A 22273-nucleotide genomic window follows, 5' to 3' on the forward strand; every position below is an offset into this window, starting at 1 on the left:
AACTGGCGACTTCACCGACTTCCCACTGACGCTGGTAGCAGCCCAACAACGGACCAGTGCCTCTTCTCCCTTTATTCCGGTGCCGACAGTAATTGCATCATGTGCCTGTTTTCCCCGATTACGTTCGGTCGAAGCTTCGGAAGGTGGGCGACAAACGACAGTTCGAAGGCCAAAACATGGAGCGTTGTGTGCGCAAAAACTTCCGTTCCGGTACCGGGAATCGAACCAGGGCCTCCTGGGTGAAAGCCAGGTATCCTAGCCACTAGACCACACCGGATTTGCTCGATAAGCGTCAGGTTTTCTCCGTCTCCTCTCGTATTTCGTGCTGAATCTGGACTCAGTGCAGTTCTCCGTTTGCGAGCATATTTGAGCCTACAGACTGGCATGGCGCACAGCCCGAAATTGACTATTCATTATTTTACTCCTAACAAGGGAAGAGAAAGATCAAAGTTGTACGTTGTCATAATTGGAAATAAACGTATTGACGCTGAGGCGTAGACTCCTTATGGATAACGAACGACAATTAAGTTCGTTCCCTAGCAACAGCAACGCCGTTAATTCAGCCATGATGTACAGCAAATTAAATGCCCGGGGTGAGGATCGAACTCACGACCTTAAGATTATGAGACTTACGCGCTACCTACTGCGCTACCGAGGCACGGTGCAAGTAACGTTACAGGAAACTTGGTAAGTCTCTCATATTAGAGATTAGACAGTTCGCGCTTTCTCAAGAATCTGTTGTGTTGCTACACGTGCTTTCCCTACTTGCTAGATTAAACTGCTGCCGCAGCTTTTTCAACGGAACGCAGCACTGCCTGAGGTTACAGTACATCGCCCTTGCGGCACCTGAACACAGCGGCCTGTTGGGACAGGCCGACGTCAGAGTTCAGAAATAGCATGCGACCGTTCAAGTACGGTCTATTGCGTGCTGCGTGTATGGTTCCTCTCACAGCGAATCCTGCTATACATTCCTGAGGCTGACGCAGCTCAGGCGAGGAATCGGCGCGGCAGCATTATAGCGAGAACAGCAGAACGATGCATCGGCCGGGAATCGAACCCGGGCCGTCCGCATGCTAAGCGAGCATTCACCAATTTTTTTTTTCTTCTCATTTCTTTCGTTGCATTTGTTGGGGGCGGACGTCCGATGGCGCCCGTTCAAGTTCATCGTTGACTCGGTCTTTTATTACAGAGGGCAGATAACTCTCAGACCGAACACGCTGAGCTATCGTGCCGGCAAGCCTTAAGATTATGAGACTTACGCGCTGCCTACTGCACTACTGAGGCACATGCCATTGAACCAGCGATGCTCGTCAAGCTGCCCGTGCTTCCCGAGCACTTTTCTGCAGGGGAAAGTGGGATTGCCACCCAGCGACGTCGGATACAACCGAAAAAAGTGCTACACACGCGGAGTGCTCCACTACACTGCCTTAAAACGAATGCTCATCTCTATCGTGTGAGTAACCTTGCGGCCGCGGCGACTAGTCTTGCCCAAAGACGCAGCGTGCGTGGAGGCGCTACCCGAATGCGTGTGGATGCACCCTCCTACCTCGAAAAGCGCCTGCAGCTACTATCACCGTGGGCCGCTGCTGGCGGGCAGGAAGCCGACACAGCGGGGCGTTGCGAGCAGCGGCTGTGCGGTGGTGGTGTAATGGTGAGCATAGTTGCCTTCCAAGCAGTTGATCCGGGATCGATTCCCGGCCACCGCAAGTGGCGCTAGTTTTTTTCGTATGAGTATGTGAGCCGCGTGCTGTTAAATGAAGGTTTTTTTCGTCGTAGCTCCACGCAGACCATCCTGTAGTATGTCCCGACTTGTCCCGACTTTGCTCGGCTGACGCGAAAGCTGACGCTTGGAATTCGCCCTTATCAAAAGGACAGGCACTATAAACGGCTGTGAGAGGCGAGGTGTGGAGAGGTACCAAAACGACAGGCAATCTGCGAAATTTTCTGCTCGTTGTTCTTAAACAAAAAAAGAAAAATCCGACGCAGTCGGTAGGACTCGAACCTACGCTCCCAGAGGGAATCTGATTTCTAGTCAGACGCCTTAACCACTCGGCCACGACTGCTCGTAACCCAAGTTTCCCAGGAATCGTGAAAAATCCAACCGGTCTGCGCAGAATGTTGACAGGAAACGAACTCCGTGCACTGATTACGGCAGGGCTACCATCGCTACGAGACGAGCCATTACGGAAACGTTAAAATCTCCGCCCGGACAGGGACTTGAACCCTGGACCCTTAGGTTAAAAGCCTAATGCTCTACCGACTGAGCTATCCGGGCTCACGCTCGTTGTGGACGGAGCGGCTGCAAGCAATGTAAATAACTGGAACGCGTTTGTAGGCGTACTACGGTAATTTCTGGCTTCTGGCGCAACTGGCGACTTCACCGACTTCCCACTGACGCTGGTAGCAGCCCAACAACGGACCAGTGCCTCTTCTCCCTTTATTCCGGTGCCGACAGTAATTGCATCATGTGCCTGTTTTCCCCGATTACGTTCGGTCGAAGCTTCGGAAGGTGGGCGACAAACGACAGTTCGAAGGCCAAAACATGGAGCGTTGTGTGCGCAAAAACTTCCGTTCCGGTACCGGGAATCGAACCAGGGCCTCCTGGGTGAAAGCCAGGTATCCTAGCCACTAGACCACACCGGATTTGCTCGATAAGCGTCAGGTTTTCTCCGTCTCCTCTCGTATTTCGTGCTGAATCTGGACTCAGTGCAGTTCTCCGTTTGCGAGCATATTTGAGCCTACAGACTGGCATGGCGCACAGCCCGAAATTGACTATTCATTATTTTACTCCTAACAAGGGAAGAGAAAGATCAAAGTTGTACGTTGTCATAATTGGAAATAAACGTATTGACGCTGAGGCGTAGACTCCTTATGGATAACGAACGACAATTAAGTTCGTTCCCTAGCAACAGCAACGCCGTTAATTCAGCCATGATGTACAGCAAATTAAATGCCCGGGGTGAGGATCGAACTCACGACCTTAAGATTATGAGACTTACGCGCTACCTACTGCGCTACCGAGGCACGGTGCAAGTAACGTTACAGGAAACTTGGTAAGTCTCTCATATTAGAGATTAGACAGTTCGCGCTTTCTCAAGAATCTGTTGTGTTGCTACACGTGCTTTCCCTACTTGCTAGATTAAACTGCTGCCGCAGCTTTTTCAACGGAACGCAGCACTGCCTGAGGTTACAGTACATCGCCCTTGCGGCACCTGAACACAGCGGCCTGTTGGGACAGGCCGACGTCAGAGTTCAGAAATAGCATGCGACCGTTCAAGTACGGTCTATTGCGTGCTGCGTGTATGGTTCCTCTCACAGCGAATCCTGCTATACATTCCTGAGGCTGACGCAGCTCAGGCGAGGAATCGGCGCGGCAGCATTATAGCGAGAACAGCAGAACGATGCATCGGCCGGGAATCGAACCCGGGCCGTCCGCATGCTAAGCGAGCATTCACCAATTTTTTTTTTCTTCTCATTTCTTTCGTTGCATTTGTTGGGGGCGGACGTCCGATGGCGCCCGTTCAAGTTCATCGTTGACTCGGTCTTTTATTACAGAGGGCAGATAACTCTCAGACCGAACACGCTGAGCTATCGTGCCGGCAAGCCTTAAGATTATGAGACTTACGCGCTGCCTACTGCACTACTGAGGCACATGCCATTGAACCAGCGATGCTCGTCAAGCTGCCCGTGCTTCCCGAGCACTTTTCTGCAGGGGAAAGTGGGATTGCCACCCAGCGACGTCGGATACAACCGAAAAAAGTGCTACACACGCGGAGTGCTCCACTACACTGCCTTAAAACGAATGCTCATCTCTATCGTGTGAGTAACCTTGCGGCCGCGGCGACTAGTCTTGCCCAAAGACGCAGCGTGCGTGGAGGCGCTACCCGAATGCGTGTGGATGCACCCTCCTACCTCGAAAAGCGCCTGCAGCTACTATCACCGTGGGCCGCTGCTGGCGGGCAGGAAGCCGACACAGCGGGGCGTTGCGAGCAGCGGCTGTGCGGTGGTGGTGTAATGGTGAGCATAGTTGCCTTCCAAGCAGTTGATCCGGGATCGATTCCCGGCCACCGCAAGTGGCGCTAGTTTTTTTCGTATGAGTATGTGAGCCGCGTGCTGTTAAATGAAGGTTTTTTTCGTCGTAGCTCCACGCAGACCATCCTGTAGTATGTCCCGACTTGTCCCGACTTTGCTCGGCTGACGCGAAAGCTGACGCTTGGAATTCGCCCTTATCAAAAGGACAGGCACTATAAACGGCTGTGAGAGGCGAGGTGTGGAGAGGTACCAAAACGACAGGCAATCTGCGAAATTTTCTGCTCGTTGTTCTTAAACAAAAAAAGAAAAATCCGACGCAGTCGGTAGGACTCGAACCTACGCTCCCAGAGGGAATCTGATTTCTAGTCAGACGCCTTAACCACTCGGCCACGACTGCTCGTAACCCAAGTTTCCCAGGAATCGTGAAAAATCCAACCGGTCTGCGCAGAATGTTGACAGGAAACGAACTCCGTGCACTGATTACGGCAGGGCTACCATCGCTACGAGACGAGCCATTACGGAAACGTTAAAATCTCCGCCCGGACAGGGACTTGAACCCTGGACCCTTAGGTTAAAAGCCTAATGCTCTACCGACTGAGCTATCCGGGCTCACGCTCGTTGTGGACGGAGCGGCTGCAAGCAATGTAAATAACTGGAACGCGTTTGTAGGCGTACTACGGTAATTTCTGGCTTCTGGCGCAACTGGCGACTTCACCGACTTCCCACTGACGCTGGTAGCAGCCCAACAACGGACCAGTGCCTCTTCTCCCTTTATTCCGGTGCCGACAGTAATTGCATCATGTGCCTGTTTTCCCCGATTACGTTCGGTCGAAGCTTCGGAAGGTGGGCGACAAACGACAGTTCGAAGGCCAAAACATGGAGCGTTGTGTGCGCAAAAACTTCCGTTCCGGTACCGGGAATCGAACCAGGGCCTCCTGGGTGAAAGCCAGGTATCCTAGCCACTAGACCACACCGGATTTGCTCGATAAGCGTCAGGTTTTCTCCGTCTCCTCTCGTATTTCGTGCTGAATCTGGACTCAGTGCAGTTCTCCGTTTGCGAGCATATTTGAGCCTACAGACTGGCATGGCGCACAGCCCGAAATTGACTATTCATTATTTTACTCCTAACAAGGGAAGAGAAAGATCAAAGTTGTACGTTGTCATAATTGGAAATAAACGTATTGACGCTGAGGCGTAGACTCCTTATGGATAACGAACGACAATTAAGTTCGTTCCCTAGCAACAGCAACGCCGTTAATTCAGCCATGATGTACAGCAAATTAAATGCCCGGGGTGAGGATCGAACTCACGACCTTAAGATTATGAGACTTACGCGCTACCTACTGCGCTACCGAGGCACGGTGCAAGTAACGTTACAGGAAACTTGGTAAGTCTCTCATATTAGAGATTAGACAGTTCGCGCTTTCTCAAGAATCTGTTGTGTTGCTACACGTGCTTTCCCTACTTGCTAGATTAAACTGCTGCCGCAGCTTTTTCAACGGAACGCAGCACTGCCTGAGGTTACAGTACATCGCCCTTGCGGCACCTGAACACAGCGGCCTGTTGGGACAGGCCGACGTCAGAGTTCAGAAATAGCATGCGACCGTTCAAGTACGGTCTATTGCGTGCTGCGTGTATGGTTCCTCTCACAGCGAATCCTGCTATACATTCCTGAGGCTGACGCAGCTCAGGCGAGGAATCGGCGCGGCAGCATTATAGCGAGAACAGCAGAACGATGCATCGGCCGGGAATCGAACCCGGGCCGTCCGCATGCTAAGCGAGCATTCACCAATTTTTTTTTTCTTCTCATTTCTTTCGTTGCATTTGTTGGGGGCGGACGTCCGATGGCGCCCGTTCAAGTTCATCGTTGACTCGGTCTTTTATTACAGAGGGCAGATAACTCTCAGACCGAACACGCTGAGCTATCGTGCCGGCAAGCCTTAAGATTATGAGACTTACGCGCTGCCTACTGCACTACTGAGGCACATGCCATTGAACCAGCGATGCTCGTCAAGCTGCCCGTGCTTCCCGAGCACTTTTCTGCAGGGGAAAGTGGGATTGCCACCCAGCGACGTCGGATACAACCGAAAAAAGTGCTACACACGCGGAGTGCTCCACTACACTGCCTTAAAACGAATGCTCATCTCTATCGTGTGAGTAACCTTGCGGCCGCGGCGACTAGTCTTGCCCAAAGACGCAGCGTGCGTGGAGGCGCTACCCGAATGCGTGTGGATGCACCCTCCTACCTCGAAAAGCGCCTGCAGCTACTATCACCGTGGGCCGCTGCTGGCGGGCAGGAAGCCGACACAGCGGGGCGTTGCGAGCAGCGGCTGTGCGGTGGTGGTGTAATGGTGAGCATAGTTGCCTTCCAAGCAGTTGATCCGGGATCGATTCCCGGCCACCGCAAGTGGCGCTAGTTTTTTTCGTATGAGTATGTGAGCCGCGTGCTGTTAAATGAAGGTTTTTTTCGTCGTAGCTCCACGCAGACCATCCTGTAGTATGTCCCGACTTGTCCCGACTTTGCTCGGCTGACGCGAAAGCTGACGCTTGGAATTCGCCCTTATCAAAAGGACAGGCACTATAAACGGCTGTGAGAGGCGAGGTGTGGAGAGGTACCAAAACGACAGGCAATCTGCGAAATTTTCTGCTCGTTGTTCTTAAACAAAAAAAGAAAAATCCGACGCAGTCGGTAGGACTCGAACCTACGCTCCCAGAGGGAATCTGATTTCTAGTCAGACGCCTTAACCACTCGGCCACGACTGCTCGTAACCCAAGTTTCCCAGGAATCGTGAAAAATCCAACCGGTCTGCGCAGAATGTTGACAGGAAACGAACTCCGTGCACTGATTACGGCAGGGCTACCATCGCTACGAGACGAGCCATTACGGAAACGTTAAAATCTCCGCCCGGACAGGGACTTGAACCCTGGACCCTTAGGTTAAAAGCCTAATGCTCTACCGACTGAGCTATCCGGGCTCACGCTCGTTGTGGACGGAGCGGCTGCAAGCAATGTAAATAACTGGAACGCGTTTGTAGGCGTACTACGGTAATTTCTGGCTTCTGGCGCAACTGGCGACTTCACCGACTTCCCACTGACGCTGGTAGCAGCCCAACAACGGACCAGTGCCTCTTCTCCCTTTATTCCGGTGCCGACAGTAATTGCATCATGTGCCTGTTTTCCCCGATTACGTTCGGTCGAAGCTTCGGAAGGTGGGCGACAAACGACAGTTCGAAGGCCAAAACATGGAGCGTTGTGTGCGCAAAAACTTCCGTTCCGGTACCGGGAATCGAACCAGGGCCTCCTGGGTGAAAGCCAGGTATCCTAGCCACTAGACCACACCGGATTTGCTCGATAAGCGTCAGGTTTTCTCCGTCTCCTCTCGTATTTCGTGCTGAATCTGGACTCAGTGCAGTTCTCCGTTTGCGAGCATATTTGAGCCTACAGACTGGCATGGCGCACAGCCCGAAATTGACTATTCATTATTTTACTCCTAACAAGGGAAGAGAAAGATCAAAGTTGTACGTTGTCATAATTGGAAATAAACGTATTGACGCTGAGGCGTAGACTCCTTATGGATAACGAACGACAATTAAGTTCGTTCCCTAGCAACAGCAACGCCGTTAATTCAGCCATGATGTACAGCAAATTAAATGCCCGGGGTGAGGATCGAACTCACGACCTTAAGATTATGAGACTTACGCGCTACCTACTGCGCTACCGAGGCACGGTGCAAGTAACGTTACAGGAAACTTGGTAAGTCTCTCATATTAGAGATTAGACAGTTCGCGCTTTCTCAAGAATCTGTTGTGTTGCTACACGTGCTTTCCCTACTTGCTAGATTAAACTGCTGCCGCAGCTTTTTCAACGGAACGCAGCACTGCCTGAGGTTACAGTACATCGCCCTTGCGGCACCTGAACACAGCGGCCTGTTGGGACAGGCCGACGTCAGAGTTCAGAAATAGCATGCGACCGTTCAAGTACGGTCTATTGCGTGCTGCGTGTATGGTTCCTCTCACAGCGAATCCTGCTATACATTCCTGAGGCTGACGCAGCTCAGGCGAGGAATCGGCGCGGCAGCATTATAGCGAGAACAGCAGAACGATGCATCGGCCGGGAATCGAACCCGGGCCGTCCGCATGCTAAGCGAGCATTCACCAATTTTTTTTTTCTTCTCATTTCTTTCGTTGCATTTGTTGGGGGCGGACGTCCGATGGCGCCCGTTCAAGTTCATCGTTGACTCGGTCTTTTATTACAGAGGGCAGATAACTCTCAGACCGAACACGCTGAGCTATCGTGCCGGCAAGCCTTAAGATTATGAGACTTACGCGCTGCCTACTGCACTACTGAGGCACATGCCATTGAACCAGCGATGCTCGTCAAGCTGCCCGTGCTTCCCGAGCACTTTTCTGCAGGGGAAAGTGGGATTGCCACCCAGCGACGTCGGATACAACCGAAAAAAGTGCTACACACGCGGAGTGCTCCACTACACTGCCTTAAAACGAATGCTCATCTCTATCGTGTGAGTAACCTTGCGGCCGCGGCGACTAGTCTTGCCCAAAGACGCAGCGTGCGTGGAGGCGCTACCCGAATGCGTGTGGATGCACCCTCCTACCTCGAAAAGCGCCTGCAGCTACTATCACCGTGGGCCGCTGCTGGCGGGCAGGAAGCCGACACAGCGGGGCGTTGCGAGCAGCGGCTGTGCGGTGGTGGTGTAATGGTGAGCATAGTTGCCTTCCAAGCAGTTGATCCGGGATCGATTCCCGGCCACCGCAAGTGGCGCTAGTTTTTTTCGTATGAGTATGTGAGCCGCGTGCTGTTAAATGAAGGTTTTTTTCGTCGTAGCTCCACGCAGACCATCCTGTAGTATGTCCCGACTTGTCCCGACTTTGCTCGGCTGACGCGAAAGCTGACGCTTGGAATTCGCCCTTATCAAAAGGACAGGCACTATAAACGGCTGTGAGAGGCGAGGTGTGGAGAGGTACCAAAACGACAGGCAATCTGCGAAATTTTCTGCTCGTTGTTCTTAAACAAAAAAAGAAAAATCCGACGCAGTCGGTAGGACTCGAACCTACGCTCCCAGAGGGAATCTGATTTCTAGTCAGACGCCTTAACCACTCGGCCACGACTGCTCGTAACCCAAGTTTCCCAGGAATCGTGAAAAATCCAACCGGTCTGCGCAGAATGTTGACAGGAAACGAACTCCGTGCACTGATTACGGCAGGGCTACCATCGCTACGAGACGAGCCATTACGGAAACGTTAAAATCTCCGCCCGGACAGGGACTTGAACCCTGGACCCTTAGGTTAAAAGCCTAATGCTCTACCGACTGAGCTATCCGGGCTCACGCTCGTTGTGGACGGAGCGGCTGCAAGCAATGTAAATAACTGGAACGCGTTTGTAGGCGTACTACGGTAATTTCTGGCTTCTGGCGCAACTGGCGACTTCACCGACTTCCCACTGACGCTGGTAGCAGCCCAACAACGGACCAGTGCCTCTTCTCCCTTTATTCCGGTGCCGACAGTAATTGCATCATGTGCCTGTTTTCCCCGATTACGTTCGGTCGAAGCTTCGGAAGGTGGGCGACAAACGACAGTTCGAAGGCCAAAACATGGAGCGTTGTGTGCGCAAAAACTTCCGTTCCGGTACCGGGAATCGAACCAGGGCCTCCTGGGTGAAAGCCAGGTATCCTAGCCACTAGACCACACCGGATTTGCTCGATAAGCGTCAGGTTTTCTCCGTCTCCTCTCGTATTTCGTGCTGAATCTGGACTCAGTGCAGTTCTCCGTTTGCGAGCATATTTGAGCCTACAGACTGGCATGGCGCACAGCCCGAAATTGACTATTCATTATTTTACTCCTAACAAGGGAAGAGAAAGATCAAAGTTGTACGTTGTCATAATTGGAAATAAACGTATTGACGCTGAGGCGTAGACTCCTTATGGATAACGAACGACAATTAAGTTCGTTCCCTAGCAACAGCAACGCCGTTAATTCAGCCATGATGTACAGCAAATTAAATGCCCGGGGTGAGGATCGAACTCACGACCTTAAGATTATGAGACTTACGCGCTACCTACTGCGCTACCGAGGCACGGTGCAAGTAACGTTACAGGAAACTTGGTAAGTCTCTCATATTAGAGATTAGACAGTTCGCGCTTTCTCAAGAATCTGTTGTGTTGCTACACGTGCTTTCCCTACTTGCTAGATTAAACTGCTGCCGCAGCTTTTTCAACGGAACGCAGCACTGCCTGAGGTTACAGTACATCGCCCTTGCGGCACCTGAACACAGCGGCCTGTTGGGACAGGCCGACGTCAGAGTTCAGAAATAGCATGCGACCGTTCAAGTACGGTCTATTGCGTGCTGCGTGTATGGTTCCTCTCACAGCGAATCCTGCTATACATTCCTGAGGCTGACGCAGCTCAGGCGAGGAATCGGCGCGGCAGCATTATAGCGAGAACAGCAGAACGATGCATCGGCCGGGAATCGAACCCGGGCCGTCCGCATGCTAAGCGAGCATTCACCAATTTTTTTTTTCTTCTCATTTCTTTCGTTGCATTTGTTGGGGGCGGACGTCCGATGGCGCCCGTTCAAGTTCATCGTTGACTCGGTCTTTTATTACAGAGGGCAGATAACTCTCAGACCGAACACGCTGAGCTATCGTGCCGGCAAGCCTTAAGATTATGAGACTTACGCGCTGCCTACTGCACTACTGAGGCACATGCCATTGAACCAGCGATGCTCGTCAAGCTGCCCGTGCTTCCCGAGCACTTTTCTGCAGGGGAAAGTGGGATTGCCACCCAGCGACGTCGGATACAACCGAAAAAAGTGCTACACACGCGGAGTGCTCCACTACACTGCCTTAAAACGAATGCTCATCTCTATCGTGTGAGTAACCTTGCGGCCGCGGCGACTAGTCTTGCCCAAAGACGCAGCGTGCGTGGAGGCGCTACCCGAATGCGTGTGGATGCACCCTCCTACCTCGAAAAGCGCCTGCAGCTACTATCACCGTGGGCCGCTGCTGGCGGGCAGGAAGCCGACACAGCGGGGCGTTGCGAGCAGCGGCTGTGCGGTGGTGGTGTAATGGTGAGCATAGTTGCCTTCCAAGCAGTTGATCCGGGATCGATTCCCGGCCACCGCAAGTGGCGCTAGTTTTTTTCGTATGAGTATGTGAGCCGCGTGCTGTTAAATGAAGGTTTTTTTCGTCGTAGCTCCACGCAGACCATCCTGTAGTATGTCCCGACTTGTCCCGACTTTGCTCGGCTGACGCGAAAGCTGACGCTTGGAATTCGCCCTTATCAAAAGGACAGGCACTATAAACGGCTGTGAGAGGCGAGGTGTGGAGAGGTACCAAAACGACAGGCAATCTGCGAAATTTTCTGCTCGTTGTTCTTAAACAAAAAAAGAAAAATCCGACGCAGTCGGTAGGACTCGAACCTACGCTCCCAGAGGGAATCTGATTTCTAGTCAGACGCCTTAACCACTCGGCCACGACTGCTCGTAACCCAAGTTTCCCAGGAATCGTGAAAAATCCAACCGGTCTGCGCAGAATGTTGACAGGAAACGAACTCCGTGCACTGATTACGGCAGGGCTACCATCGCTACGAGACGAGCCATTACGGAAACGTTAAAATCTCCGCCCGGACAGGGACTTGAACCCTGGACCCTTAGGTTAAAAGCCTAATGCTCTACCGACTGAGCTATCCGGGCTCACGCTCGTTGTGGACGGAGCGGCTGCAAGCAATGTAAATAACTGGAACGCGTTTGTAGGCGTACTACGGTAATTTCTGGCTTCTGGCGCAACTGGCGACTTCACCGACTTCCCACTGACGCTGGTAGCAGCCCAACAACGGACCAGTGCCTCTTCTCCCTTTATTCCGGTGCCGACAGTAATTGCATCATGTGCCTGTTTTCCCCGATTACGTTCGGTCGAAGCTTCGGAAGGTGGGCGACAAACGACAGTTCGAAGGCCAAAACATGGAGCGTTGTGTGCGCAAAAACTTCCGTTCCGGTACCGGGAATCGAACCAGGGCCTCCTGGGTGAAAGCCAGGTATCCTAGCCACTAGACCACACCGGATTTGCTCGATAAGCGTCAGGTTTTCTCCGTCTCCTCTCGTATTTCGTGCTGAATCTGGACTCAGTGCAGTTCTCCGTTTGCGAGCATATTTGAGCCTACAGACTGGCATGGCGCACAGCCCGAAATTGACTATTCATTATTTTACTCCTAACAAGGGAAGAGAAAGATCAAAGTTGTACGTTGTCATAATTGGAAATAAACGTATTGACGCTGAGGCGTAGACTCCTTATGGATAACGAACGACAATTAAGTTCGTTCCCTAGCAACAGCAACGCCGTTAATTCAGCCATGATGTACAGCAAATTAAATGCCCGGGGTGAGGATCGAACTCACGACCTTAAGATTATGAGACTTACGCGCTACCTACTGCGCTACCGAGGCACGGTGCAAGTAACGTTACAGGAAACTTGGTAAGTCTCTCATATTAGAGATTAGACAGTTCGCGCTTTCTCAAGAATCTGTTGTGTTGCTACACGTGCTTTCCCTACTTGCTAGATTAAACTGCTGCCGCAGCTTTTTCAACGGAACGCAGCACTGCCTGAGGTTACAGTACATCGCCCTTGCGGCACCTGAACACAGCGGCCTGTTGGGACAGGCCGACGTCAGAGTTCAGAAATAGCATGCGACCGTTCAAGTACGGTCTATTGCGTGCTGCGTGTATGGTTCCTCTCACAGCGAATCCTGCTATACATTCCTGAGGCTGACGCAGCTCAGGCGAGGAATCGGCGCGGCAGCATTATAGCGAGAACAGCAGAACGATGCATCGGCCGGGAATCGAACCCGGGCCGTCCGCATGCTAAGCGAGCATTCACCAATTTTTTTTTTCTTCTCATTTCTTTCGTTGCATTTGTTGGGGGCGGACGTCCGATGGCGCCCGTTCAAGTTCATCGTTGACTCGGTCTTTTATTACAGAGGGCAGATAACTCTCAGACCGAACACGCTGAGCTATCGTGCCGGCAAGCCTTAAGATTATGAGACTTACGCGCTGCCTACTGCACTACTGAGGCACATGCCATTGAACCAGCGATGCTCGTCAAGCTGCCCGTGCTTCCCGAGCACTTTTCTGCAGGGGAAAGTGGGATTGCCACCCAGCGACGTCGGATACAACCGAAAAAAGTGCTACACACGCGGAGTGCTCCACTACACTGCCTTAAAACGAATGCTCATCTCTATCGTGTGAGTAACCTTGCGGCCGCGGCGACTAGTCTTGCCCAAAGACGCAGCGTGCGTGGAGGCGCTACCCGAATGCGTGTGGATGCACCCTCCTACCTCGAAAAGCGCCTGCAGCTACTATCACCGTGGGCCGCTGCTGGCGGGCAGGAAGCCGACACAGCGGGGCGTTGCGAGCAGCGGCTGTGCGGTGGTGGTGTAATGGTGAGCATAGTTGCCTTCCAAGCAGTTGATCCGGGATCGATTCCCGGCCACCGCAAGTGGCGCTAGTTTTTTTCGTATGAGTATGTGAGCCGCGTGCTGTTAAATGAAGGTTTTTTTCGTCGTAGCTCCACGCAGACCATCCTGTAGTATGTCCCGACTTGTCCCGACTTTGCTCGGCTGACGCGAAAGCTGACGCTTGGAATTCGCCCTTATCAAAAGGACAGGCACTATAAACGGCTGTGAGAGGCGAGGTGTGGAGAGGTACCAAAACGACAGGCAATCTGCGAAATTTTCTGCTCGTTGTTCTTAAACAAAAAAAGAAAAATCCGACGCAGTCGGTAGGACTCGAACCTACGCTCCCAGAGGGAATCTGATTTCTAGTCAGACGCCTTAACCACTCGGCCACGACTGCTCGTAACCCAAGTTTCCCAGGAATCGTGAAAAATCCAACCGGTCTGCGCAGAATGTTGACAGGAAACGAACTCCGTGCACTGATTACGGCAGGGCTACCATCGCTACGAGACGAGCCATTACGGAAACGTTAAAATCTCCGCCCGGACAGGGACTTGAACCCTGGACCCTTAGGTTAAAAGCCTAATGCTCTACCGACTGAGCTATCCGGGCTCACGCTCGTTGTGGACGGAGCGGCTGCAAGCAATGTAAATAACTGGAACGCGTTTGTAGGCGTACTACGGTAATTTCTGGCTTCTGGCGCAACTGGCGACTTCACCGACTTCCCACTGACGCTGGTAGCAGCCCAACAACGGACCAGTGCCTCTTCTCCCTTTATTCCGGTGCCGACAGTAATTGCATCATGTGCCTGTTTTCCCCGATTACGTTCGGTCGAAGCTTCGGAAGGTGGGCGACAAACGACAGTTCGAAGGCCAAAACATGGAGCGTTGTGTGCGCAAAAACTTCCGTTCCGGTACCGGGAATCGAACCAGGGCCTCCTGGGTGAAAGCCAGGTATCCTAGCCACTAGACCACACCGGATTTGCTCGATAAGCGTCAGGTTTTCTCCGTCTCCTCTCGTATTTCGTGCTGAATCTGGACTCAGTGCAGTTCTCCGTTTGCGAGCATATTTGAGCCTACAGACTGGCATGGCGCACAGCCCGAAATTGACTATTCATTATTTTACTCCTAACAAGGGAAGAGAAAGATCAAAGTTGTACGTTGTCATAATTGGAAATAAACGTATTGACGCTGAGGCGTAGACTCCTTATGGATAACGAACGACAATTAAGTTCGTTCCCTAGCAACAGCAACGCCGTTAATTCAGCCATGATGTACAGCAAATTAAATGCCCGGGGTGAGGATCGAACTCACGACCTTAAGATTATGAGACTTACGCGCTACCTACTGCGCTACCGAGGCACGGTGCAAGTAACGTTACAGGAAACTTGGTAAGTCTCTCATATTAGAGATTAGACAGTTCGCGCTTTCTCAAGAATCTGTTGTGTTGCTACACGTGCTTTCCCTACTTGCTAGATTAAACTGCTGCCGCAGCTTTTTCAACGGAACGCAGCACTGCCTGAGGTTACAGTACATCGCCCTTGCGGCACCTGAACACAGCGGCCTGTTGGGACAGGCCGACGTCAGAGTTCAGAAATAGCATGCGACCGTTCAAGTACGGTCTATTGCGTGCTGCGTGTATGGTTCCTCTCACAGCGAATCCTGCTATACATTCCTGAGGCTGACGCAGCTCAGGCGAGGAATCGGCGCGGCAGCATTATAGCGAGAACAGCAGAACGATGCATCGGCCGGGAATCGAACCCGGGCCGTCCGCATGCTAAGCGAGCATTCACCAATTTTTTTTTTCTTCTCATTTCTTTCGTTGCATTTGTTGGGGGCGGACGTCCGATGGCGCCCGTTCAAGTTCATCGTTAACTCGGTCTTTTATTACAGAGGGCAGATAACTCTCAGACCGAACACGCTGAGCTATCGTGCCGGCAAGCCTTAAGATTATGAGACTTACGCGCTGCCTACTGCACTACTGAGGCACATGCCATTGAACCAGCGATGCTCGTCAAGCTGCCCGTGCTTCCCGAGCACTTTTCTGCAGGGGAAAGTGGGATTGCCACCCAGCGACGTCGGATACAACCGAAAAAAGTGCTACACACGCGGAGTGCTCCACTACACTGCCTTAAAACGAATGCTCATCTCTATCGTGTGAGTAACCTTGCGGCCGCGGCGACTAGTCTTGCCCAAAGACGCAGCGTGCGTGGAGGCGCTACCCGAATGCGTGTGGATGCACCCTCCTACCTCGAAAAGCGCCTGCAGCTACTATCACCGTGGGCCGCTGCTGGCGGGCAGGAAGCCGACACAGCGGGGCGTTGCGAGCAGCGGCTGTGCGGTGGTGGTGTAATGGTGAGCATAGTTGCCTTCCAAGCAGTTGATCCGGGATCGATTCCCGGCCACCGCAAGTGGCGCTAGTTTTTTTCGTATGAGTATGTGAGCCGCGTGCTGTTAAATGAAGGTTTTTTTCGTCGTAGCTCCACGCAGACCATCCTGTAGTATGTCCCGACTTGTCCCGACTTTGCTCGGCTGACGCGAAAGCTGACGCTTGGAATTCGCCCTTATCAAAAGGACAGGCACTATAAACGGCTGTGAGAGGCGAGGTGTGGAGAGGTACCAAAACGACAGGCAATCTGCGAAATTTTCTGCTCGTTGTTCTTAAACAAAAAAAGAAAAATCCGACGCAGTCGGTAGGACTCGAACCTACGCTCCCAGAGGGAATCTGATTTCTAGTCAGACGCCTTAACCACTCGGCCACGACTGCTCGTAACCCAAGTTTCCCAGGAATCGTGAAAAATCCAACCGGTCTGCGCAGAATGTTGACAGGAAACGAACTCCGTGCACTGATTACGGCAGGGCTACCATCGCTACGAGACGAGCCATTACGGAAACGTTAAAATCTCCGCCCGGACAGGGACTTGAACCCTGGACCCTTAGGTTAAAAGCCTAATGCTCTACCGACTGAGCTATCCGGGCTCACGCTCGTTGTGGACGGAGCGGCTGCAAGCAATGTAAATAACTGGAACGCGTTTGTAGGCGTACTACGGTAATTTCTGGCTTCTGGCGCAACTGGCGACTTCACCGACTTCCCACTGACGCTGGTAGCAGCCCAACAACGGACCAGTGCCTCTTCTCCCTTTATTCCGGTGCCGACAGTAATTGCATCATGTGCCTGTTTTCCCCGATTACGTTCGGTCGAAGCTTCGGAAGGTGGGCGACAAACGACAGTTCGAAGGCCAAAACATGGAGCGTTGTGTGCGCAAAAACTTCCGTTCCGGTACCGGGAATCGAACCAGGGCCTCCTGGGTGAAAGCCAGGTATCCTAGCCACTAGACCACACCGGATTTGCTCGATAAGCGTCAGGTTTTCTCCGTCTCCTCTCGTATTTCGTGCTGAATCTGGACTCAGTGCAGTTCTCCGTTTGCGAGCATATTTGAGCCTACAGACTGGCATGGCGCACAGCCCGAAATTGACTATTCATTATTTTACTCCTAACAAGGGAAGAGAAAGATCAAAGTTGTACGTTGTCATAATTGGAAATAAACGTATTGACGCTGAGGCGTAGACTCCTTATGGATAACGAACGACAATTAAGTTCGTTCCCTAGCAACAGCAACGCCGTTAATTCAGCCATGATGTACAGCAAATTAAATGCCCGGGGTGAGGATCGAACTCACGACCTTAAGATTATGAGACTTACGCGCTACCTACTGCGCTACCGAGGCACGGTGCAAGTAACGTTACAGGAAACTTGGTAAGTCTCTCATATTAGAGATTAGACAGTTCGCGCTTTCTCAAGAATCTGTTGTGTTGCTACACGTGCTTTCCCTACTTGCTAGATTAAACTGCTGCCGCAGCTTTTTCAACGGAACGCAGCACTGCCTGAGGTTACAGTACATCGCCCTTGCGGCACCTGAACACAGCGGCCTGTTGGGACAGGCCGACGTCAGAGTTCAGAAATAGCATGCGACCGTTCAAGTACGGTCTATTGCGTGCTGCGTGTATGGTTCCTCTCACAGCGAATCCTGCTATACATTCCTGAGGCTGACGCAGCTCAGGCGAGGAATCGGCGCGGCAGCATTATAGCGAGAACAGCAGAACGATGCATCGGCCGGGAATCGAACCCGGGCCGTCCGCATGCTAAGCGAGCATTCACCAATTTTTTTTTTCTTCTCATTTCTTTCGTTGCATTTGTTGGGGGCGGACGTCCGATGGCGCCCGTTCAAGTTCATCGTTGACTCGGTCTTTTATTACAGAGGGCAGATAACTCTCAGACCGAACACGCTGAGCTATCGTGCCGGCAAGCCTTAAGATTATGAGACTTACGCGCTGCCTACTGCACTACTGAGGCACATGCCATTGAACCAGCGATGCTCGTCAAGCTGCCCGTGCTTCCCGAGCACTTTTCTGCAGGGGAAAGTGGGATTGCCACCCAGCGACGTCGGATACAACCGAAAAAAGTGCTACACACGCGGAGTGCTCCACTACACTGCCTTAAAACGAATGCTCATCTCTATCGTGTGAGTAACCTTGCGGCCGCGGCGACTAGTCTTGCCCAAAGACGCAGCGTGCGTGGAGGCGCTACCCGAATGCGTGTGGATGCACCCTCCTACCTCGAAAAGCGCCTGCAGCTACTATCACCGTGGGCCGCTGCTGGCGGGCAGGAAGCCGACACAGCGGGGCGTTGCGAGCAGCGGCTGTGCGGTGGTGGTGTAATGGTGAGCATAGTTGCCTTCCAAGCAGTTGATCCGGGATCGATTCCCGGCCACCGCAAGTGGCGCTAGTTTTTTTCGTATGAGTATGTGAGCCGCGTGCTGTTAAATGAAGGTTTTTTTCGTCGTAGCTCCACGCAGACCATCCTGTAGTATGTCCCGACTTGTCCCGACTTTGCTCGGCTGACGCGAAAGCTGACGCTTGGAATTCGCCCTTATCAAAAGGACAGGCACTATAAACGGCTGTGAGAGGCGAGGTGTGGAGAGGTACCAAAACGACAGGCAATCTGCGAAATTTTCTGCTCGTTGTTCTTAAACAAAAAAAGAAAAATCCGACGCAGTCGGTAGGACTCGAACCTACGCTCCCAGAGGGAATCTGATTTCTAGTCAGACGCCTTAACCACTCGGCCACGACTGCTCGTAACCCAAGTTTCCCAGGAATCGTGAAAAATCCAACCGGTCTGCGCAGAATGTTGACAGGAAACGAACTCCGTGCACTGATTACGGCAGGGCTACCATCGCTACGAGACGAGCCATTACGGAAACGTTAAAATCTCCGCCCGGACAGGGACTTGAACCCTGGACCCTTAGGTTAAAAGCCTAATGCTCTACCGACTGAGCTATCCGGGCTCACGCTCGTTGTGGACGGAGCGGCTGCAAGCAATGTAAATAACTGGAACGCGTTTGTAGGCGTACTACGGTAATTTCTGGCTTCTGGCGCAACTGGCGACTTCACCGACTTCCCACTGACGCTGGTAGCAGCCCAACAACGGACCAGTGCCTCTTCTCCCTTTATTCCGGTGCCGACAGTAATTGCATCATGTGCCTGTTTTCCCCGATTACGTTCGGTCGAAGCTTCGGAAGGTGGGCGACAAACGACAGTTCGAAGGCCAAAACATGGAGCGTTGTGTGCGCAAAAACTTCCGTTCCGGTACCGGGAATCGAACCAGGGCCTCCTGGGTGAAAGCCAGGTATCCTAGCCACTAGACCACACCGGATTTGCTCGATAAGCGTCAGGTTTTCTCCGTCTCCTCTCGTATTTCGTGCTGAATCTGGACTCAGTGCAGTTCTCCGTTTGCGAGCATATTTGAGCCTACAGACTGGCATGGCGCACAGCCCGAAATTGACTATTCATTATTTTACTCCTAACAAGGGAAGAGAAAGATCAAAGTTGTACGTTGTCATAATTGGAAATAAACGTATTGACGCTGAGGCGTAGACTCCTTATGGATAACGAACGACAATTAAGTTCGTTCCCTAGCAACAGCAACGCCGTTAATTCAGCCATGATGTACAGCAAATTAAATGCCCGGGGTGAGGATCGAACTCACGACCTTAAGATTATGAGACTTACGCGCTACCTACTGCGCTACCGAGGCACGGTGCAAGTAACGTTACAGGAAACTTGGTAAGTCTCTCATATTAGAGATTAGACAGTTCGCGCTTTCTCAAGAATCTGTTGTGTTGCTACACGTGCTTTCCCTACTTGCTAGATTAAACTGCTGCCGCAGCTTTTTCAACGGAACGCAGCACTGCCTGAGGTTACAGTACATCGCCCTTGCGGCACCTGAACACAGCGGCCTGTTGGGACAGGCCGACGTCAGAGTTCAGAAATAGCATGCGACCGTTCAAGTACGGTCTATTGCGTGCTGCGTGTATGGTTCCTCTCACAGCGAATCCTGCTATACATTCCTGAGGCTGACGCAGCTCAGGCGAGGAATCGGCGCGGCAGCATTATAGCGAGAACAGCAGAACGATGCATCGGCCGGGAATCGAACCCGGGCCGTCCGCATGCTAAGCGAGCATTCACCAATTTTTTTTTTCTTCTCATTTCTTTCGTTGCATTTGTTGGGGGCGGACGTCCGATGGCGCCCGTTCAAGTTCATCGTTGACTCGGTCTTTTATTACAGAGGGCAGATAACTCTCAGACCGAACACGCTGAGCTATCGTGCCGGCAAGCCTTAAGATTATGAGACTTACGCGCTGCCTACTGCACTACTGAGGCACATGCCATTGAACCAGCGATGCTCGTCAAGCTGCCCGTGCTTCCCGAGCACTTTTCTGCAGGGGAAAGTGGGATTGCCACCCAGCGACGTCGGATACAACCGAAAAAAGTGCTACACACGCGGAGTGCTCCACTACACTGCCTTAAAACGAATGCTCATCTCTATCGTGTGAGTAACCTTGCGGCCGCGGCGACTAGTCTTGCCCAAAGACGCAGCGTGCGTGGAGGCGCTACCCGAATGCGTGTGGATGCACCCTCCTACCTCGAAAAGCGCCTGCAGCTACTATCACCGTGGGCCGCTGCTGGCGGGCAGGAAGCCGACACAGCGGGGCGTTGCGAGCAGCGGCTGTGCGGTGGTGGTGTAATGGTGAGCATAGTTGCCTTCCAAGCAGTTGATCCGGGATCGATTCCCGGCCACCGCAAGTGGCGCTAGTTTTTTTCGTATGAGTATGTGAGCCGCGTGCTGTTAAATGAAGGTTTTTTTCGTCGTAGCTCCACGCAGACCATCCTGTAGTATGTCCCGACTTGTCCCGACTTTGCTCGGCTGACGCGAAAGCTGACGCTTGGAATTCGCCCTTATCAAAAGGACAGGCACTATAAACGGCTGTGAGAGGCGAGGTGTGGAGAGGTACCAAAACGACAGGCAATCTGCGAAATTTTCTGCTCGTTGTTCTTAAACAAAAAAAGAAAAATCCGACGCAGTCGGTAGGACTCGAACCTACGCTCCCAGAGGGAATCTGATTTCTAGTCAGACGCCTTAACCACTCGGCCACGACTGCTCGTAACCCAAGTTTCCCAGGAATCGTGAAAAATCCAACCGGTCTGCGCAGAATGTTGACAGGAAACGAACTCCGTGCACTGATTACGGCAGGGCTACCATCGCTACGAGACGAGCCATTACGGAAACGTTAAAATCTCCGCCCGGACAGGGACTTGAACCCTGGACCCTTAGGTTAAAAGCCTAATGCTCTACCGACTGAGCTATCCGGGCTCACGCTCGTTGTGGACGGAGCGGCTGCAAGCAATGTAAATAACTGGAACGCGTTTGTAGGCGTACTACGGTAATTTCTGGCTTCTGGCGCAACTGGCGACTTCACCGACTTCCCACTGACGCTGGTAGCAGCCCAACAACGGACCAGTGCCTCTTCTCCCTTTATTCCGGTGCCGACAGTAATTGCATCATGTGCCTGTTTTCCCCGATTACGTTCGGTCGAAGCTTCGGAAGGTGGGCGACAAACGACAGTTCGAAGGCCAAAACATGGAGCGTTGTGTGCGCAAAAACTTCCGTTCCGGTACCGGGAATCGAACCAGGGCCTCCTGGGTGAAAGCCAGGTATCCTAGCCACTAGACCACACCGGATTTGCTCGATAAGCGTCAGGTTTTCTCCGTCTCCTCTCGTATTTCGTGCTGAATCTGGACTCAGTGCAGTTCTCCGTTTGCGAGCATATTTGAGCCTACAGACTGGCATGGCGCACAGCCCGAAATTGACTATTCATTATTTTACTCCTAACAAGGGAAGAGAAAGATCAAAGTTGTACGTTGTCATAATTGGAAATAAACGTATTGACGCTGAGGCGTAGACTCCTTATGGATAACGAACGACAATTAAGTTCGTTCCCTAGCAACAGCAACGCCGTTAATTCAGCCATGATGTACAGCAAATTAAATGCCCGGGGTGAGGATCGAACTCACGACCTTAAGATTATGAGACTTACGCGCTACCTACTGCGCTACCGAGGCACGGTGCAAGTAACGTTACAGGAAACTTGGTAAGTCTCTCATATTAGAGATTAGACAGTTCGCGCTTTCTCAAGAATCTGTTGTGTTGCTACACGTGCTTTCCCTACTTGCTAGATTAAACTGCTGCCGCAGCTTTTTCAACGGAACGCAGCACTGCCTGAGGTTACAGTACATCGCCCTTGCGGCACCTGAACACAGCGGCCTGTTGGGACAGGCCGACGTCAGAGTTCAGAAATAGCATGCGACCGTTCAAGTACGGTCTATTGCGTGCTGCGTGTATGGTTCCTCTCACAGCGAATCCTGCTATACATTCCTGAGGCT

General features: G+C 52.2%; 47 non-coding genes across 47 annotated transcripts; 9 read left to right on the plus strand and 38 right to left on the minus strand.

Moving 5' to 3' along the window:
• Window positions 1-205: 205 nt before the first annotated feature.
• Window positions 206-277, minus strand: Trnae-uuc. Its single transcript has one exon. It is a non-coding gene; the product is annotated as a tRNA-Glu (tRNA).
• A 308-nt stretch (window positions 278-585) lies between these two features.
• Trnam-cau lies at window positions 586-658 on the minus strand. The gene has a single exon. It is a non-coding gene; the product is annotated as a tRNA-Met (tRNA).
• Window positions 659-1634: 976 nt separating this feature from the next.
• Trnag-ucc lies at window positions 1635-1706 on the plus strand. Its single transcript has one exon. It is a non-coding gene; the product is annotated as a tRNA-Gly (tRNA).
• Window positions 1707-1981: 275 nt separating this feature from the next.
• Trnas-aga lies at window positions 1982-2063 on the minus strand. Its single transcript has one exon. It is a non-coding gene; the product is annotated as a tRNA-Ser (tRNA).
• Window positions 2064-2202: 139 nt separating this feature from the next.
• Window positions 2203-2275, minus strand: Trnak-uuu. The gene has a single exon. It is a non-coding gene; the product is annotated as a tRNA-Lys (tRNA).
• Window positions 2276-2571: 296 nt separating this feature from the next.
• Trnae-uuc lies at window positions 2572-2643 on the minus strand. The gene has a single exon. It is a non-coding gene; the product is annotated as a tRNA-Glu (tRNA).
• A 308-nt stretch (window positions 2644-2951) lies between these two features.
• Window positions 2952-3024, minus strand: Trnam-cau. The gene has a single exon. It is a non-coding gene; the product is annotated as a tRNA-Met (tRNA).
• Window positions 3025-4000: 976 nt separating this feature from the next.
• Window positions 4001-4072, plus strand: Trnag-ucc. The gene has a single exon. It is a non-coding gene; the product is annotated as a tRNA-Gly (tRNA).
• A 275-nt stretch (window positions 4073-4347) lies between these two features.
• Window positions 4348-4429, minus strand: Trnas-aga. The gene has a single exon. It is a non-coding gene; the product is annotated as a tRNA-Ser (tRNA).
• Window positions 4430-4568: 139 nt separating this feature from the next.
• Trnak-uuu lies at window positions 4569-4641 on the minus strand. The gene has a single exon. It is a non-coding gene; the product is annotated as a tRNA-Lys (tRNA).
• A 296-nt stretch (window positions 4642-4937) lies between these two features.
• On the minus strand, window positions 4938-5009 carry Trnae-uuc. Its single transcript has one exon. It is a non-coding gene; the product is annotated as a tRNA-Glu (tRNA).
• Window positions 5010-5317: 308 nt separating this feature from the next.
• Window positions 5318-5390, minus strand: Trnam-cau. The gene has a single exon. It is a non-coding gene; the product is annotated as a tRNA-Met (tRNA).
• A 976-nt stretch (window positions 5391-6366) lies between these two features.
• On the plus strand, window positions 6367-6438 carry Trnag-ucc. Its single transcript has one exon. It is a non-coding gene; the product is annotated as a tRNA-Gly (tRNA).
• A 275-nt stretch (window positions 6439-6713) lies between these two features.
• On the minus strand, window positions 6714-6795 carry Trnas-aga. The gene has a single exon. It is a non-coding gene; the product is annotated as a tRNA-Ser (tRNA).
• A 139-nt stretch (window positions 6796-6934) lies between these two features.
• Trnak-uuu lies at window positions 6935-7007 on the minus strand. Its single transcript has one exon. It is a non-coding gene; the product is annotated as a tRNA-Lys (tRNA).
• A 296-nt stretch (window positions 7008-7303) lies between these two features.
• Window positions 7304-7375, minus strand: Trnae-uuc. Its single transcript has one exon. It is a non-coding gene; the product is annotated as a tRNA-Glu (tRNA).
• Window positions 7376-7683: 308 nt separating this feature from the next.
• On the minus strand, window positions 7684-7756 carry Trnam-cau. The gene has a single exon. It is a non-coding gene; the product is annotated as a tRNA-Met (tRNA).
• Window positions 7757-8732: 976 nt separating this feature from the next.
• Trnag-ucc lies at window positions 8733-8804 on the plus strand. The gene has a single exon. It is a non-coding gene; the product is annotated as a tRNA-Gly (tRNA).
• Window positions 8805-9079: 275 nt separating this feature from the next.
• Trnas-aga lies at window positions 9080-9161 on the minus strand. Its single transcript has one exon. It is a non-coding gene; the product is annotated as a tRNA-Ser (tRNA).
• A 139-nt stretch (window positions 9162-9300) lies between these two features.
• On the minus strand, window positions 9301-9373 carry Trnak-uuu. The gene has a single exon. It is a non-coding gene; the product is annotated as a tRNA-Lys (tRNA).
• A 296-nt stretch (window positions 9374-9669) lies between these two features.
• On the minus strand, window positions 9670-9741 carry Trnae-uuc. The gene has a single exon. It is a non-coding gene; the product is annotated as a tRNA-Glu (tRNA).
• A 308-nt stretch (window positions 9742-10049) lies between these two features.
• Trnam-cau lies at window positions 10050-10122 on the minus strand. Its single transcript has one exon. It is a non-coding gene; the product is annotated as a tRNA-Met (tRNA).
• A 976-nt stretch (window positions 10123-11098) lies between these two features.
• Window positions 11099-11170, plus strand: Trnag-ucc. The gene has a single exon. It is a non-coding gene; the product is annotated as a tRNA-Gly (tRNA).
• A 275-nt stretch (window positions 11171-11445) lies between these two features.
• On the minus strand, window positions 11446-11527 carry Trnas-aga. The gene has a single exon. It is a non-coding gene; the product is annotated as a tRNA-Ser (tRNA).
• Window positions 11528-11666: 139 nt separating this feature from the next.
• Trnak-uuu lies at window positions 11667-11739 on the minus strand. The gene has a single exon. It is a non-coding gene; the product is annotated as a tRNA-Lys (tRNA).
• Window positions 11740-12035: 296 nt separating this feature from the next.
• On the minus strand, window positions 12036-12107 carry Trnae-uuc. The gene has a single exon. It is a non-coding gene; the product is annotated as a tRNA-Glu (tRNA).
• Window positions 12108-12415: 308 nt separating this feature from the next.
• On the minus strand, window positions 12416-12488 carry Trnam-cau. The gene has a single exon. It is a non-coding gene; the product is annotated as a tRNA-Met (tRNA).
• A 976-nt stretch (window positions 12489-13464) lies between these two features.
• Window positions 13465-13536, plus strand: Trnag-ucc. The gene has a single exon. It is a non-coding gene; the product is annotated as a tRNA-Gly (tRNA).
• A 275-nt stretch (window positions 13537-13811) lies between these two features.
• Window positions 13812-13893, minus strand: Trnas-aga. The gene has a single exon. It is a non-coding gene; the product is annotated as a tRNA-Ser (tRNA).
• A 139-nt stretch (window positions 13894-14032) lies between these two features.
• On the minus strand, window positions 14033-14105 carry Trnak-uuu. The gene has a single exon. It is a non-coding gene; the product is annotated as a tRNA-Lys (tRNA).
• Window positions 14106-14401: 296 nt separating this feature from the next.
• Window positions 14402-14473, minus strand: Trnae-uuc. Its single transcript has one exon. It is a non-coding gene; the product is annotated as a tRNA-Glu (tRNA).
• A 308-nt stretch (window positions 14474-14781) lies between these two features.
• Window positions 14782-14854, minus strand: Trnam-cau. Its single transcript has one exon. It is a non-coding gene; the product is annotated as a tRNA-Met (tRNA).
• A 976-nt stretch (window positions 14855-15830) lies between these two features.
• Window positions 15831-15902, plus strand: Trnag-ucc. Its single transcript has one exon. It is a non-coding gene; the product is annotated as a tRNA-Gly (tRNA).
• A 275-nt stretch (window positions 15903-16177) lies between these two features.
• Window positions 16178-16259, minus strand: Trnas-aga. The gene has a single exon. It is a non-coding gene; the product is annotated as a tRNA-Ser (tRNA).
• Window positions 16260-16398: 139 nt separating this feature from the next.
• Window positions 16399-16471, minus strand: Trnak-uuu. The gene has a single exon. It is a non-coding gene; the product is annotated as a tRNA-Lys (tRNA).
• Window positions 16472-16767: 296 nt separating this feature from the next.
• Trnae-uuc lies at window positions 16768-16839 on the minus strand. Its single transcript has one exon. It is a non-coding gene; the product is annotated as a tRNA-Glu (tRNA).
• Window positions 16840-17147: 308 nt separating this feature from the next.
• On the minus strand, window positions 17148-17220 carry Trnam-cau. Its single transcript has one exon. It is a non-coding gene; the product is annotated as a tRNA-Met (tRNA).
• Window positions 17221-18196: 976 nt separating this feature from the next.
• On the plus strand, window positions 18197-18268 carry Trnag-ucc. The gene has a single exon. It is a non-coding gene; the product is annotated as a tRNA-Gly (tRNA).
• A 275-nt stretch (window positions 18269-18543) lies between these two features.
• Window positions 18544-18625, minus strand: Trnas-aga. Its single transcript has one exon. It is a non-coding gene; the product is annotated as a tRNA-Ser (tRNA).
• Window positions 18626-18764: 139 nt separating this feature from the next.
• On the minus strand, window positions 18765-18837 carry Trnak-uuu. The gene has a single exon. It is a non-coding gene; the product is annotated as a tRNA-Lys (tRNA).
• Window positions 18838-19133: 296 nt separating this feature from the next.
• On the minus strand, window positions 19134-19205 carry Trnae-uuc. The gene has a single exon. It is a non-coding gene; the product is annotated as a tRNA-Glu (tRNA).
• Window positions 19206-19513: 308 nt separating this feature from the next.
• Window positions 19514-19586, minus strand: Trnam-cau. Its single transcript has one exon. It is a non-coding gene; the product is annotated as a tRNA-Met (tRNA).
• A 976-nt stretch (window positions 19587-20562) lies between these two features.
• On the plus strand, window positions 20563-20634 carry Trnag-ucc. The gene has a single exon. It is a non-coding gene; the product is annotated as a tRNA-Gly (tRNA).
• Window positions 20635-20909: 275 nt separating this feature from the next.
• Window positions 20910-20991, minus strand: Trnas-aga. The gene has a single exon. It is a non-coding gene; the product is annotated as a tRNA-Ser (tRNA).
• A 139-nt stretch (window positions 20992-21130) lies between these two features.
• Trnak-uuu lies at window positions 21131-21203 on the minus strand. The gene has a single exon. It is a non-coding gene; the product is annotated as a tRNA-Lys (tRNA).
• Window positions 21204-21499: 296 nt separating this feature from the next.
• Trnae-uuc lies at window positions 21500-21571 on the minus strand. The gene has a single exon. It is a non-coding gene; the product is annotated as a tRNA-Glu (tRNA).
• Window positions 21572-21879: 308 nt separating this feature from the next.
• Trnam-cau lies at window positions 21880-21952 on the minus strand. The gene has a single exon. It is a non-coding gene; the product is annotated as a tRNA-Met (tRNA).
• Window positions 21953-22273: the final 321 nt, after the last annotated feature.

Source organism: Schistocerca piceifrons, unplaced genomic scaffold (assembly GCF_021461385.2).
Source record: "Schistocerca piceifrons isolate TAMUIC-IGC-003096 unplaced genomic scaffold, iqSchPice1.1 HiC_scaffold_1423, whole genome shotgun sequence".
NCBI classification, from domain to species: Eukaryota; Metazoa; Arthropoda; class Insecta; order Orthoptera; family Acrididae; genus Schistocerca; species Schistocerca piceifrons.